The sequence below is a fragment of the Prionailurus bengalensis genome, chromosome B4 (genome assembly GCF_016509475.1).
Source record: "Prionailurus bengalensis isolate Pbe53 chromosome B4, Fcat_Pben_1.1_paternal_pri, whole genome shotgun sequence".
Lineage (NCBI taxonomy): Eukaryota > Metazoa > Chordata > Mammalia > Carnivora > Felidae > Prionailurus > Prionailurus bengalensis.
The window spans coordinates 123,228,202-123,242,580 of NC_057358.1; positions in this window are offsets into that span (position 1 = coordinate 123,228,202).

Genomic DNA, 14,379 nt, shown 5'->3' on the forward strand with positions numbered 1-14,379 from the left:
ATAGGGGGAGCGCCAGCAGCCTGGTTTAGGCTCTGTAAGATCTCAGGGTCTCTTGACACATCCCTCATTAGCTCATCCTCCTCTGCACACTCCGTGACCCGACAGCGCGCATCTGAGCGTGGCTCAGAGGTGGCTCTGAGCTGCCGCGCGGCTGGCTTCCCTAGACCTGTTTCAGCTCGAGCAGCAGCAGCTCGGGGCAAGACAGAACGTCTGTCAAGGTCTTCACCAGGGTATTCTAATGGGCCGCGAAAACACTTGCCTGGCTCCCTTGCCCACACCCCTGGGGATCCCTCATTTGTAACGTTAGCCTTCTAGCTCCCCTTCTCATCCCTTCCCCGCATCTCGCCCTCGCTGCTTCATCACTCAGACAAAGGCTGGTACGTGGGCAGGGCTCCCGGTGCTGGCGTGCCTACAGCCCTTCCTGAGGGAGGCCACTTCATGCGTAAGTCTTGATGCTTTCTAGCTGCATGACTTTGACCACAGGTGTCTGCCCCAGGAGAAGCCATCTATAGGCAGCCTAAGAAGGAGGGCGGTGGCTTATGACTTCTGGCCAGCAAGGGGGCTCAGTGCCTCATGGTGACCTCAGCGCCCAGACAGCTCTTCTCTTTTGAGGACGTCAACTGGAGACACCCTAGGGAAATATGGACCAGGAAGGGGAATCAGCTGACGGGTGGAGGGAAGACCCATCTGGAGGAGAAGGTGGAGTGGAGGCAGAAATAGGGACTGAGTCCTGAGTACAGAGGAGTTGTGATGAAGACCATCTGAGGGGGCAGTTGCTACCGTGGCTGTGGAACCACTGGAGACTTGATTCAGACCTTGTGGTCTTTGGGGCACCGCAAACAGGAACGTGGACTCTGTTACTCTGTTTTTTGGGCTGCAAACCAGTTAACTCTGATGACGTGAGGAAAAAGGAAGTGCATTGGAAAGCTGTGGGGAGGCTCATAAACCTACAGAACGGCCAAAGAAGCAGGTTTGGTGGAGAGCAGGGAGAGACATCTTTGAGGGCCAGGACGCAAGGTCCTCCTGGGTTCTCCACTGCGGTGAGTCCGGCACGACTCGGCCCTCACTCCACTCAAGAGTTAAAGCATCACAGAGATAGTCTGAATGCGTTGCCGTGGCCCTACTTGCCGAGAGGGAGTGGAAGGAAATTTCGTTTGATGGAAATTAGGCTTCTTTAACTGAAGTATGGGCCGGCTGGATGCTTGTAGGGAAAAAAGAAATAGTCATCTTGTCCTTTTGGGTATGGCTGTGTCAGGCTCCCGACCCTGGCTTCCGGTTCCTGCTGCCACCTCCCGGCACCCGAGGTCACCATCACAGAAGTGGTCCTCCTTGATCCACTCCAGTGTTGCCTCTATCTTGAAATGGTATTCATTTTTTCTTCCTTTTATTTATTTATTTATTTTTTTAATTTTTTTTTTCAACGTTTATTTATTTTGGGGACAGAGAGAGACAGAGCATGAACGGGGGAGGGGCAGAGAGAGAGGGAGACACGGAATCGGAAACAGGCTCCAGGCTCTGAGCCATCAGCCCAGAGCCCGACGCGGGGCTCGAACTCGCGGACCGTGAGATCGTGACCTGGCCGAAGTCGGACGCTTAACCGACTGCGCCACCCAGGCGCCCCTTTCTTCCTTTTATTGATCAAGCGTTGGGATTGCATAATTTTTTTAATTAATTAATGAATTTTTTTAACATTTCTTTATTTTTGAGAGACAGAGTGTGAGCAGGGGAGGGGCAGAGAGAGAGGGGGACACAGAAGCCCAAGCAGGCTCCAGGCTCTGAGCTGGCAGCACAGAGCCTGGACACGGGGCTTGAATCCACCAACTGTGGGATCAGGCTCTGAGCCGAAGCCAGAGGCTTAACCAACTGAGCCACCCAGGCGCCTGCCCGGGTAGATTGCATTATTGTTCTCATTCCCTTTGTACTTTTTGTATCAACTGCTTTTGCCCTGTGGCTTTCCAGCTCCTCCCACTTGAGGTCGAGCTGTTTCCGGCCCCTCCTGTGGAGGTGAGTTGCTTCGGGCAATGGGATGGGATAGAAGCAGGGGCTTAAGTCACGTTTAAGCAGCTGGGCTTTGTACACTTGCCCTGCTGACATTGCTTAGAAGACAGCACGTTCTGTGGAACCCACCTGCATGAAACTTTCACCTAGGAGCCAAGCCCAGTTGAACTTAACCTGGATCAGCAGACCTCCAGCTGACTTGCCAATGAATGAGCAAGGATATATGTTTAATTTGGGGATGGTTCGTTACACAGAATTATCGTGGTGATAACTCATACGTACATCTTGCCATTCGGTAAGATGTCATGGAAATAATATAGATTTGTGAATAAGATAGACTTAGTTTAGAATCCTGAATTCCAAATATTTACTAGCTGTGGGACTTTGGGGGAAACCTCTTTGAGCCTCGGTTCTTAGGCTAACGGAAATAATAATCTCTTCCTCGCTTCCCTTTCCTAAATCATCTTTTTAAAACAGCTTCATTCAGGAATAATTGATATACAATGAATTACATGTGTGTAATGTGGATAATAGGATAAGCTTGATGTATATGTGCAGCTGTGAACTATCATCACAGTTAAGGTAATGAACAGATCTATCACCCAGAAAAGTTTCCTGGGGCCTTTTTGTAAGTCCTCCTTTTTTTTTTTGTTTTTTGTTTTGTTTTGTTTTGTTTTGTTTTGTTTTGTTTTGTTTTGTTTTTGTTTTTACCTCAACCCCTCTTCCCTCCCCAGGCAACAATTGATCTGCTCTCTGTCAGTGTAGACTAGTTTACATTTCCTAGAATTTTTGTGAAATGGAAACATACGGCATGTATTCATCTTGTTTATTTGTTTGGGTTCTTCCACTCAGCATAATTATTTTGAGATTCATCCGTGTTGTTGTGTTTATCAGTAGCTCATTCTTTTTCAGTTCTGAGTAGTTTCCCATTGTATGGATGCAACATAACTCTGTTTATTCATTCACCTGTTGATGGACATTGAAGTTGTTAACAGCTTTTGACTGTGACTGATATAAATATTGATGTAAAAGTCTTTGTATGGCAAACGCTTTCAATTCTCTTGGGCAAATACCTGAGAAGTGAACGGCTGGATTGTAGGGTAAGTGTATGATTTGGTTTGATTTTTAATTGAAATTTTTACTGAGATGATGGTAGATTCACTTGTGGTTGTAAATAATAATAGAGATCCCATGTACGCTCTTCCCAGTTTGCACAAATGGTAACCTTTTACAAAACTATAGTATAGTATCACAACCAGGATATTGACATTGCTATAATCCACCAATCTTATTCAATGCACTCATTTATGAGTGTGATTATTCTCATATTCAGTTCTGTGTGTCTTTAATTCTGTGCAATCTTACCACCTGTGCAGGATTTTGTATCCACTACCACAGTCAAGATACTGACCAGGCACATCACCACAAGGATCTCTCTTGTTGCCCTTTATAGACCCTCCTCTTTCCCTACATCCCTAATCCCTGACAGCTACGAATTGTCCCTTCAGTTATACAATTTTGTAATTTTTAAAGAAGTTATGTAAGTGCAATTGTGTAGAATCTAATCTTTTTGGCTTGGCTTTCTTTTTTCCCAATCAGTATACTTCCCTGAAGATTTGTCCACGTTGTTCTGTGTACCAGTAGCCTGCTCTTTGTTTATTGCTGGGTTGTATTCCATAGTGTATGTGTACCACACCCATTTAACCATTCACCTGTTGAAGGACATGCAATCTTATTTCAGTCGTTGGCTGTTATAAATAAAGCTGCTATGAACATTTGTATACAGGGTGTGTGTGTGTGTGTGTGTGTGTGTGCGCACGCGCGTGTGTGTGTGTGTGTGTGTAGACGTAGGTTTTTATTTCTCTGGGGTAAATCCCCAAAAGTACAATGCTGGATTGTGTGATAATTGAATGTTTAGCTTTATTAGAAACTAAAATAAATAATTCCTTTCCTGAGTGGCTGGACCATCTTATATTCCCACAAGCAACGCATGAGTTAACCAGTTTCTCCATCATTTGGTGTTTTAACTATTTTCAATTTTAGCCATCCTAATAGGTATGTGGTGATATCCCATGATGGTTTTAACACTCATCTCCTGATGGCTAAGTATGTGGACTGTTTTCCCATGGGCTTATTTGCCATATACATATCCTTCTCTGTGAAATGTCTGTTCATATCTCTTGCCTTCTAATTTACATTTTTCTTTCCTGTTAAGTTTTGGAAGTTGCTTATATAGTCTAGATACTTACTTATCTTTTGTCAGGTGTGTGGTTTTGCAAAGATTTTTCTCCCAAGCCGTAGCTTATCTTTTCCTTCTCTTCACATAGACTTTCACAAAGTAAAAATGTCTAATATTGTTGCAGTTTTATGTATTAATCTTTCCTTGTACAGATCTAAGAACTTCTTGCCTAGCCTTAGGTCCCCAAAGTTTTCTCTTATTTTTTATTCTAAAAAGTTTTACAGTTTTACATTTTATGTTTAAGTTCATGATCTATTTTGAGTTAATTTTTCTATAAAGTGTAAGGTATAGGTTGAAGTTCATTCTTTTTTTCATATATTCTTTTTTTTAAATTTATGTTCAAGTTAGTTAACATACAGTGTAGTCTTGGCTTCAAGAGTAGAACCCAGTGATTTATCTCTTGCATATGACACCCAGTGCTCACCCTGAAAAGTGCCCTCCTTAATGCCCATCACCCATTTAGCCCATCCCCCCACCCACCTCCCCTCCAGCAATCTTCAGTTTGTTTTCTGTATTTAAGAGTCTCATAGTTTGCTTCCCTCTCTGTTTTTATCTTAGATTGAAGTTCATTCTTGTGACTATGGACATCTAACTGCTCTAGCATCATTTGTTGCGAAGTTCTTTTCTCCCTTGTGTTGTTTTTGCGCCCTTGTCAAAAATTAGTCTGGCATATTTATGTGAAACTATTTCTGGGTTCTCTCTTCTGTTCCATTTAACTATGTAGTGATCCATCAGTACCACACTGTCTTGATTACTGTAGGTAAATAGTGAAACTTACTACTGGGTAGAGTGGTAATTTCTATTTTATTCTTCTTTATCAAGATTGTTTCACCTATTCTAGAATTCAGAATTCATACTTGACAGTTTTTTTTTTTCCTTCCAGCACTTGAGAAAAGTTGTGTCACTTCCTTCTGGCCTCAGTGGTTTCAGATGAGAAAGCCAATGTCATTCAGATTGGTCATTCTATTCTATTCTATTCTAGGGTCTTCTATTCCCTAGAGACAGTGTGCCATTTCAATTTTCTTTTCCTTTGTCTTTAGTTTTCCAAAGTTGAATTATGTTGTGTCTCAGCATGGGATTCTTTGGGATTATTCTCTTTGGAGTTCACTAGGCTTCTTGGATCTGTAGTTTTGTGTCTTTTGCCAAGTTTGGGACATTTTCAGTGAATATTTCTTCAAATCCTGTTTCAGTCCCCTCTTTTTCTCCTTTTCTTCTGGCACCATAATGATGTAAATATTGGATCTTTGTTATTAGTCCACAGGTTTCTGACTTCTGCTCAATACTACTCTGTTCTATAATAATTGTATCTGTTGATACAATTTTTATAGGATTATAAATGGTATTGATTCTGTAAAAATTTCAATTTCCAATTGTTCATTGCTCATATGTGGAAATAAAATCGATTTCTGTATTTTGATCTTACATTCTGCCACTTAATAGTTCTAGTTGCTATGTTGCAAATTCCATTTAATTTTCCACATAGGTTTTCTTCACTGATGATTGTGTCATCTTCAAATAATAGCAGTTTTATCTTACCCTTCTTAATGTAGATATGTTTTTTCTTCTTGCTTTAGTGTATTTGCTAGAAATCACAGTACAGTGTTGAATAGAATACTTTTTTAAAAATTTGTTTATTGTTTATTGTTTTTGAGAGTGAGAGAGACAGAGAGACAGAGAGCAAGCAAGGAAGGGGCAGAGAGAGAGGGAGACCCAGAATAGGAAGCAGGCTCCAGGCTCTGAGCGCTGAGGACAGAGCCCAACGCGGGGCTCGAACTCACAGACCGCGAGATCATGACCTGAGCTGTAGTCGGCCACCCAACTGACTGAGCCACCCAGGTGCCCCACTTTTTTTCTGATCTTAGTGGAAAAGCATGTAGTTTTTCCTCCTTAAGTGTGACATCAGTTGAAAGTGTTTTATAGATGTCATTTATCAAGTTTAGGAAGTTCCTCTTATTTCCAGGTTTCTGACAGTTTTTTTTTTTTTAATCGGGAATGAATGTTAAATTTTGCCAAATGCTTTTTTCCATCTAATATTATCATATTTTTTAAAATTTTAGTCTATTAATATGGTTAATTACATTGATAAAGTTTAAGGTGTTAAACCCACCTTGCATTTCTGGGATAAATCCCACTTGGTCATGATACACTTACCATCTTTATATTTTGGAGATGTTGATCTACAGTTTTCTTGTGACATCCTTGTCTGATTTTGGTATCAAAATAATGCTGGCCTGAAAGAATGAGTTGGTGAATATTCCATTTTCTCTGATTTTCACTTTTCTGGGAGTTTTGGGCAGAATAAACATTATTTTCTTAAATATTTCATATGAGTGAAACCATCTGGATTCAGAGTTTTCTGTGTAGGAAGTATTTCCTAACTACAAAATCAATTTCTTTAATAGATAGGGCTATATATAATGGATTAATTTCAGCTGGTCTGGATTGACCACATGCTTGTCTCCAGAGATGCTAACTCTTGGCTAATCCTATTTTGCAACCTTGGGTGAGTTATTTCATAACAGGGTATATCAGATTGTCAGCAGTTTTTTTTTTTAATGTTTATTTATTTTTGAGACACAGAGAGAGTGTGAGCAGGGGAGGGGCAGAGAGAAAGGGAGACACAGAATCCGAAGCAGGCTCCAGGCTCTGAGCTGTCAGCACAGAGACGGATGCTGGGCTCCAGGTCACAAACTGCAAGATCATGACCTGAGCCGAAGGTGGACGCTTAACCAACTGAGCCACCCAGGCGCCCCAGATTGTCAGAAGTTTTAAGTGCTGATGATTGGACTCAGGATTTCAGTGGGGTTTCAGTGGATCCTGGGGGTTTCAATGGTTAAAGCCTGGTCAGCCCACAGAACTAGGGTGTGTTTATGTGACCAGTTAACTGCAGAAGAAGCCCACCATCAACAGACTTTTGGTTTTCTTGTACTGAGATGCTTTGCACAATGTTAGTGGTAGTTTGAGTTGTGAAGATTATGTATGCCCTACATAACCTGATCCGGTGGCAGAGGAAAGAAGAAGTCTATACGCAAGACTTCTGGAACCCTTTCAATGCATTTACTCTTCCCTCATAGCTACCATTTCTGATGCTCAATTCCTTTGGCAAATCCAGATTGTCATCTTGTATCATTGTCCTTCCACTTTAGCATTCCTTTTAACTTTTTTTTTTTTCTGGTGATACATATTTTCTATTTGTATGCCTGAAAAGTTCTTTATTTCATCTTTGTTTCTGAATAATATTTTTACCAAGGGCAAAGTTCTAGGTTGGCAGGTTGTTTTCTTTTTCCAATTTTCTGATGATATTGCCCCGTTATCTTCTCATTTATGTCCCTTTCTGCTGAGGTGTGTGCTGGAATCCTAACCTTTGTACCTCTGTACACATTTCTTTCTCCTCTGATTTTAAGATTTTCTTCTCATAACTGATTTTAGGCAGTTTGATCATGATGGGCCTTGGTATACTTTTCTTCATTTTTCTTGACTTGGCACTTGAGATTCTAGAATTTTGAATTTGTAGTTTTCTTCAAATTTGGAAAAATGTTGTCCATTCTTTATTTAAATATTTTTCTCTAGACACTGTCCTACTCACACACAAACCCTTGCAATTTGGGGACTCCAGTAACACATCCATGGACGTGCATGTTGCCTCACAGCTCATTGATATTATATTCACTTTTAATAGTCTTTTTCCCTCTCATTTCATTTTAGACAGTTTCTACTGCTGTCTTCAATTTCAGTAATCTTCAGTGTCTAGTTTGCTATTAATCCTAGCAGTGTTTTTATTTTTACCTGAGGCATTGTAGTTTTCATCTCTTGACGTTCAACTGAGGATAAAAGTTTAGACTAAACTTTTTCTACTCATATGCACTTAACTTCTCACTTAAAGCCTAACTTCTATAGGTCAAGGACCAGATATAACTTCTTTGTGTCTCTCTTGGCAACTGAAAGCGGTAAGTAGCTGAGTGACATCGGCAACTTTATAGGAAACATCTCTGAATCTCAGTTTCCTAGTCTATTAAAAGGGAGAGAATAGCATTGGGTTATGGAGGATTATTAAATGTCATCATTTACCAAAAGTATATATTAGTGCCTTAACACAGTATGGTTTTCACAAAATGAGTTAACTTTTCTCTCATTCATAGTAATGATTCCAGTAAATGTTTCTATAGCACTGTAGTCAGGATTCACTGAGAATATACTGGAAAGTATTTAACAACCGGCTCCACAGGGGGGGAAAGTCACCCTGATTGGTAGTATTTGCCATTATCTGAATGAAAACTCCACCCCAGCTGACTTCAAGCAATCAGTATGACATCACTGAACATAGACTTGGGAAGAAATGAATAGTAACACACTGTTATACAAGATTTCCATCATACAGATTCAGATACAATACATGCTAATCACCTCAAGAGCATAGATAATAATAAGATGAAGTAAAATGAGATGTGATGAGTTTTGGTTACCATTATTATTTTTTTTTTTTTGAGGGGAGGAGGAGCAGAGGGGGAGAGAGAGAGAGAGAGAGAGAGAGAGAGAGAGAGAATCTTATGTAGGTTCCATGCACAGAGCCAGTCACAGGGCTCGATCTCATGACCATAAGATCATGACTTGAGCCTAAATCAAGAGCAGATGCTTAACTGACTGAGCCACTCAGGTGCCCCATATTTGTTTTTAATATAATTAATTTGGTTTAAGTTTATTTAATGTTTCATGATGGCTATGTTTAAAAACCGGCCTACACGGGATAGAAGGAACATACTTAAAGATCATAAAAGCCATTTATGAAAAGCCCACAGCTAACATCATCCTCAACGGGGAAAAACTGAGGGCTTTTTCCCTGAGATCAGGAACACGACAGGGATGCCCACTCTCACCGCTGCTGTTTAACATAGTGCTGGAAGTTCTAGCATCAGCAATCAGACAACAAAAGGAAATCAAAGGCATCAAAATTGGCAAAGAGGAAGTCAAGCTTTCGCTTTTTGCAGATGACATGATATTATACATGGAAAATCCGATAGACTCCACCAAAAGTCTGCTGGAACTGATACAGGAATTCAGCAAAGTTTCAGGATACAAAATCAATGTACAGAAATCAGTTGCATTCTTATACACTAACAATGAAGCAACAGAAAGACAAATAAAGAAACTGATCCCATTCACAATTGCACCAAGAAGCATAAAATACCTAGGAATAAATCTAACCAAAGATGTAAAGGATCTGTATGCTGAAAACTATAGAAAGCTTATGAAGGAAATTGAAGAAGATTTAAAGAAATGGAAAGACATTCCCTGCTCATGGATTGGAAAAATAAATATTGTCAAAATGTCAATACTACCCAAAGCTATCTACACATTCAATGCAATCCCAATCAAAATTGCACCAGCATTCTTCTCGAAACTAGAACAAGCAATCCTAAAATTCATATGGAACCACAAAAGGCCCCGAATAGCCAAAGGAATTTTGAAGAAGAAGACCAAAGCAGGAGGCATCACAATCCCAGACTTTAGCCTCTACTACAAAGCTGTCATCATCAAGACAGCATGGTATTGGCACAAAAACAGACACACAGACCAATGGAATAGAATAGAAACCCCAGAACTAGACCCACAAACGTATGGCCAACTCATCTTTGACAAAGCAGGAAAGAACATCCAATGGAAAAAAGACAGCCTCTTTAACAAATGGTGCTGGGAGAACTGGACAGCAACATGCAGAAGGTTGAAACTAGACCACTTTCTCACACCATTCACAAAAATAAACTCAAAATGGATAAAGGACCTAAATGTGAGACAGGAAACCATCAAAACCTTAGAGGAGAAAGCAGGAAAAGACCTCTCTGACCTCAGCCGTAGCAATCTCTTACTCGACACATCCCCAAAGGCAAGGGAATTAAAAGCAAAAGTGAATTACTGGGACCTTATGAAGATAAAAAGCTTCTGCACAGCAAAGGAAACAACCAACAAAACTAAAAGGCAACCAACGGAATGGGAAAAGATATTCGCAAATGACATATCGGACAAAGGGCTAGTATCCAAAATCTATAAAGAGCTCACCAAACTCCACACCCAAAAAACAAATAACCCAGTGAAGAAATGGGCAGAAAACATGAATAGACACTTCTCTAAAGAAGACATCCGGATGGCCAACAGGCACATGAAAAGATGTTCAGCGTCGCTCCTTATCAGGGAAATACAAATCAAAACCACACTCAGGTATCACCTCACGCCAGTCAGAGTGGCCAAAATGAACAAATCAGGAGACTATAGATGCTGGAGAGGATGTGGAGAAACGGGAACCCTCTTGCACTGTTGGTGGGAATGCAAATTGGTGCAGCCGCTCTGGAAAGCAGTGTGGAGGTTCCTCAGAAAATTAAAAATAGACCTACCCTATGACCCAGCAATAGCACTGCTAGGAATTTATCCAAGGGATACAGGAGTACTGATGCATAGGGCCACTTGTACCCCAATGTTCATAGCAGCACTCTCAACAATAGCCAAATTATGGAAAGAGCCTAAATGTCCATCAACTGATGAATGGATAAAGAAATTGTGGTTTATATACACAATGGAATATTACGTGGCAATGAGAAAAAATGAAATATGGCCTTTTGTAGCAACGTGGATGGAACTGGAGAGTGTGATGCTAAGTGAAATAAGCCATACAGAGAAAGACAGATACCATATGGTTTCACTCTTATGTGGATCTTGAGAAACTTAACAGGAACCCATGGGGGAGGGGAAGGAAAAAAAAAAAAGAGGTTAGAATGGGAGAGAGCCAAAGCATAAGAGACTGTTAAAAACTGAGAACAAACTGAGGGTTGATGGGGGGTGGGAGGGAGGAGAGGGTGGGTGATGGGTATTGAGGAGGGCACCTTTTGGGATGAGCACTGGGTGTTGTATGGAAACCAATTTGTCAATAAATTTCATAAAAAAAAAAAATTAAAAAAAAAACCGGCCTACAAAATTTAGGAAAATTTAGCAATTGGCTCTTTGTAAGCCAGTATCAGCCAACTCCAATGCCCCATTATGTTTTACCTACCACTCCCCCAACCCGCCTTTCTAGGGCCATCTTGGAGTATGTAGTTGGAACAGTGGGAGTTTTCCTCTTACGTTTCTCTAAAACTGAGTCTCGGAATCTGCTTCTCAGTGTCTTATTTTCTCTGTCACTCCCACTTCCACCCCGGGTCACTGTTTGATTTACTGTGGAAAAGCACAGAGAAATGGGTGAGGGCCGGCCACTCTCCTCCCTAACTGTCCTGCCCCTTTAACCTCCCAGCATCACTCCACACAAGCTGCAGCAGTGATTATGGCTTCCCTTAATGAATAGTTGAGGAGTAATTAGAGAAAATTATAATGTTGGAAGGGGAAATATAAAAGCTGTATGATAATTATGACTCTCCCAGAGTCCAAGGGAAAGCATATAAAACACTAAGTCCTTCACTTCTGAAATTCAAAAACTATTTGTGTGACATTTATTACGTGCTAACCATGGTGTTAAAGCCATCTAAAAGTGGACGCATCTGAAGATTTTAATTTGGCTTTCGTATTCTCAGTTTTTATTCTCTCCCAAATAACCTGTTTTTTCTAACCTCGCTAATGTGAACTTCTACTCTACACTCCAGAAGGGATCCTAGCCTCCGACATTCCTTCTTTCTGTAGTCTGTTTCCTCAATTTCATATTATTCTGCTTAAGTCACACTCTAGATGAGATGTGTGTAAGATGAAGAATTATTTGGACATATATTGATGGCTTTTCACACCCTCAATTCTGCCAGTGAGACTGGACTAAGGGTGTTTGGGGCTCCCAGCTGTACAGAAAATTGTAGAAACCTCCCAGGTCTAGTCTCCGTTGGGATCTCCCCATCAGTGAAGATTATAGTCACACCTATTTATTCTTTTATATTTTGCATGTAAACATTAACCCATTTCATTAAGTACATAAATGTACTTCAGAAGGACAGACATTAATTCTCAGTGCCAGAACCCTAAACCCAAAATGAGGAACCAAATATTTATCTAATGGTTTTATAACTTGCAGAGTACCTTTTGCCATGGAGTCAGAAAGCTTTATTGTCAGGCAGAGAAGTGGGTTCCTTTGCTTTACCCATTATTCTTAGATTATATGCCCTCATGCTTTCCAGAAACAAGAAATAAGCCCACTGCTGGCCCATTTCACTCCTTCAGTTTTGTGCAGGGACAGGCCTGGCAATGCAGTGTACTGGGATTCAGGTGTTAAAGACTAGAGAAATGAAATGAGACACAGTCCCTGTACTGAGGAGCTCACCTGTTAGTAGGGAAAACACAGGTGTATAAAGGAAAGACCATGACACGAGGTGACAAATACCATCACAGGGCATAAACCAAATGGAGTGGGATCACAGAAAAAAAACCCTTCATTCTGGCTGGGAATGCAGAGGGTTTGGGGAAGGCTTCACATTTGTATTGGCAGTGAAAGATTAAAAGTCTGCTGTCAAAGAAGAGTGAGGGTAAAAAGGGCATGTGAGGTGCAGAAAACCAGATATTTTCTTTAAATGGGGAACTGTATGTGGTCTACCATGATTAGAGCGCATGTGTATGTGTGTGTGTGCATGTGTGCATTTGATGGGGGAAAGAGTGGTAAGGGATGAGACTCACACGGGTAGAGCAAGATGCCAAAGATATTCGGATGTGCTAATAACTTCAGGCTTTAGTTTGTAGATGTGTTGAGATTAACATCTCAAGGAGGATCATGATATGTTCAGTTATCAGAGATAACCTTGTGGGCATTGCTGAGCATGACTTCTTGGGGAGAGACGGGGGCAGAGAGACACGTGGTTGTCAGGATAATCTACTTTTCGGAGATCTGAACTAGGGTATTTGGGAGTGATAGGTATGTATAGAGAACATGGTGGAACAATGTTTCATAGAAAAGAAGGACTAAAAGAAGAACCAAAGAATTCTTAAAGTTTTCTGAATGAGCCTCTCCCAGGTAGGTGGTGATGCTGCTAACATGGGAGAGTGCACAGGTAGAGAAGCAAGAGGGGAGAAGATCCTCATGTGTTGACTTTAAAGAACCTGGAAAACCCTAAGGTGGAGATGTGCAAGTTGTCGGTTACAAATGACTACTGTAGCTCAGGACAGGGGTCAGAATGGAAGGGTAATCAATCTGGGAATCCTTAGAAAATGGGATTATGTTAGCTTCCTACTGCTGCTATAAAAAAGTACCACCAACTTAGGGACTTAACACCACACCAATTTATTATCTTTCAGAAGTCTGAAATGAGTTTTCAGGACTGAAATCAAGGTGTGAGCAGGGCTATGTTCTTTCTGGAGGCTTCAAGGGAAGAAATTTGTTTCCTTACCCTTTCCAGCTTCTAGAAGCTGCTTCATTCCTTGGCTCATGGCCCCTTCCTCCATTTTCAAAGTGTATCACCAATCTATGTTTCCACTGTCACATCTCCTTCTCTGAATCTGACCTGCCAGCCAATCTAGATAATCCAAGATCATCCTCTTATTTCAAGATATTTAACTTAATCACACTGCAGGATCTCATTTAAGGTAAATGCAGAATTGCCATGGAAGGTAACATATTCATAGCTTCCAAGGATTAGGTCATGCATATCTTTGAAGGAGGGGCATTGTGCAGCCTACTATAGGGATAGATGAGGAAAGTCTGGTGGAATGAGGAAAGAGAAGAACTGAATGTAAAAATCTGGGGAATTTTTATGCAGAAAGAGGAAGGAAGATCCCTGGATAATAAATGTTTCTGAGAAGTCAATGGATCAAGAAATTTCTTTTTTTTTTAATTTTTTAAATGTTTATTTATTTGTATGAGAGAGAGACAGAGTGTGAGCAGGGCAGGGGCAGAGAGAAAGGGAGACACAGAATCTGGAGTAGGATCCAGGCTTTGAGCGGTCAGCACAGAGCCCGATGCAGGGCTTGAACCCATGAACTGTGAGATCATGACCTGAGCTGAAGTCAGATGCTTAACTGACTGAGCCACCCAGGCACCCCTGGATCAAGGAATTTTTAAAATGAGGAATTAAAACCCTCTAAGAGTCTTCTCTGCCTTGGTTCCTGTAAACGTGCCAGTCACTAGGTTCACCTTGCTGGCCTACAAAGTCAACAAAAAGACCAAATGGTGTAGGGTGCAATCATCCAGG